Genomic DNA, 2,834 nt, shown 5'->3' on the forward strand with positions numbered 1-2,834 from the left:
TTTTTTTTTTTTTTAATTTTAATCTGGATAATTTAAAATGTGTAAGATCCTTTTAGGAAACTGTGTACTATTTCTTTTTGTAGCATTCCATCAGAATTTGAAGCCAATTCTAATAGTTGAAAATGTGTTTGTGATTGTTTACTATTATACAAATATGACTACCTAAGAGCTCTGGTGGCATAGTGCCTAAGGCATCTGACTGCTAACAAGAAGGTTGGTGGTTCAAATCCACCAGCCACTCCTCATAAAGAAGGTTGGGTAATGTACTTCCATAGTGATACTGCCTTGGAAACTCAAGGGAGGTTGTTATTCTTTTTGTAACATTCCATCAGAATTTGAAGCCAATTTTAACAGTTGAAAATGTGTGCTTTTTTTACTATTATAAAAATATGACTACCTAGAAGTGATTATATTGTACAATTTTAATTATAGACTTATGTTGTTCATTTTGAAAAACATCTATCAGCAGGGATGCAAAATTCATTGTTGTACAAATATCTTTGATGCCTTAGACTAGAATTGGAATTACAGAAAGTGTTCTAAAAAGTTAAACTAATTTTTACAATTAAGTCTAGTTTTTGAGAACATTCTCATAATTCTTATTCTTACTCTAGTTTATGGAATTGTGGTCCAGCCAAGTTGACACACAGCTCCAACTATCACACCTACCTATTCCCAGCTCACATGTCTATCTATAAAATCCATTTATAGATTATTTTTATTACTGTTATTGAAGGATTTTGTATATAATTGTATTGACCTTGGTCACCTTCAACTCTTGTGCTCCTCCTTGTGTCTTCCTAGCCTTGATCATTTTGTGCTGACCTCCCCCTTGTATTTTGCCTTTCCTTTCACCAAGTTACCCTCTAGTTAGTGATTTACACTCTCTTCCCCTCCCACTTCTGATAATCCTTAAAGAAAGTTTCTTTCTGTGAGTAAATCTTTTCTTCATTTCTTATAGTGGTCTCATACAATATTTGTCCTTTTGAGATTGACTAATTTCACTCAGCCATTTTGATTGTTTACATGTGGCAGCCATTTTGGATAATTAAAGTGATAGAGGGCTGCTGCAAGAGTCAGGAAAAGTGTCCAGCTTGACGTTTGATCCAGGAACTTTGGACTTGCCAGCTTCTGTGAGTGTTGAGGGAGTCAGGTGGAAGGCAAAAGACTTCTATAAGTGTGTGGGTGGAGAGAGAAACCTCCCCGAGAGCCAGTGCCTAGAATTCAGATTCTAGCCTCCAGAAGATATCCGAGTAACCCCCAAGGACACTCTGGACCTAGACGACTGAAAAGTTGTGACATTCCCCTTGTTACTCTTATACCCCACACCCACTTGGTGAATGGAAGTTCAACCATCCCCCACTCCCACCAACCTTCTGTCCCTGCAGGAACTCCATCCCACTCTGTGTGCTTGGACAGAGCCTGGGTGCCCTGCCTTGCCCTCTCCCAATTTTTTTTTTCTTTTTTTTTTTTCTCTTTCTTTTTTCTGGTTTTTAGTTTGCTTGCTTCTGTCTGTTTTAAAACTACTACTATTATTAATATTTTTGTCCTTTTTACAATTAGTCTTTATTCTTCCACTCCCAGGTCCTAGTAAATTTTTTTTTTCTTCTTTTTTTCCTATGGTTAACCCCATTCCTTGTTTTTCTTTTTGCATTTTTCCCATTTTTTCCTTCATTATTCTCCTTCTCTGTCTTTTTCCTCTTATTGCCCTATCTCAAGATACTGCAGGTTTTCTTGTTTTTTTGCTGACCTTCTTGTTTGTCCAGAGGGTGCAGCCATTTTGATTGTTTATGTGTGACAGCCATTTTGGATATTTAAAGTGACAGAAGGTGCAGCCATTTTGATTCTTTACAAGCGGTGGCCATTTTGGATATTTAAAGTGACTGAAGGTGCAGCCATTTTGAATATCTACAAGTGGCAACAATTTTGGATTTTAAAGTGATATCATTCTCATTCAGATTCCAGGGACCTAAGAACAGGCAGTGAGACAGGAAGCAGGGAGAGAAGAGAAAAGGTAAAGGGGACCAGAACAGATCTAGGAAACAGCTACAGGGACCCAGGTGAAGACAGGGAACCCAGGCCATGCTCCACAAGGAGCGAAGTGGGAAGACAGGGAGAGGACAGAAAAGGCAAAGGGGATAGGAATGGGTTGAGGAGTCAACCACAGGGAGTCAGGTGAGGACAGGGAACCCAGGCCACCCTCCACAAACACCAAGGCAGGAAGCAGGGAAAGGACAGAAAAGGCAAAGGGGACTGGAACAGATAGAGGAGTTAGCTGCAGAGATTCAGGTAAGGCTGGTTGGAGGGGTTTCCAACAGCTAAGGGAGACAAACTTGTCTGTCAGTTTGTCCTACTGTGGTGATGTATTGCTGTGAGTCTTGAGGCTGTTTCACTGGTGTTTCAAACCCAATGGGATGCACCTGTTTCACAGTTACACCCTGGCTTTCAGACTGAGACAGACTACAAAGAAGGAAGAGGCCATCCACTTCTCAAAGAATTGGCCAGGGAAAACCTTATAAATGGCAGAGAAACATTGTCTCATACATTACTATGCAACTTCATGAATAGTCCAGAAACATTGTCCAATACAGAGGAGGAAGAGGAGCCACTAAGCTCAGAAAGCTCTCAAGGAGGACTGGGAAAGACCTGTATTATCAGAGTAAAATCAGCCTTACTCATATGGATAAGGTAAAGCTTTCGAGACCTCCATTTGCTGATGTGGCACCACTCAAATTGAGGAGAAACAGTGGCAAACATCCATTAATAATTGGAACATGGAACGTATGAAGTATGAATCTAGGAAAATTAGAAGTTGTCAAAAATGAAATGGAACA

The sequence above is a fragment of the Orycteropus afer genome, unplaced genomic scaffold (assembly GCF_000298275.1).
Source record: "Orycteropus afer afer isolate SDZICR_OR568_19922 unplaced genomic scaffold, OryAfe1.0 scaffold01059, whole genome shotgun sequence".
NCBI classification, from domain to species: domain Eukaryota; kingdom Metazoa; phylum Chordata; class Mammalia; order Tubulidentata; family Orycteropodidae; genus Orycteropus; species Orycteropus afer.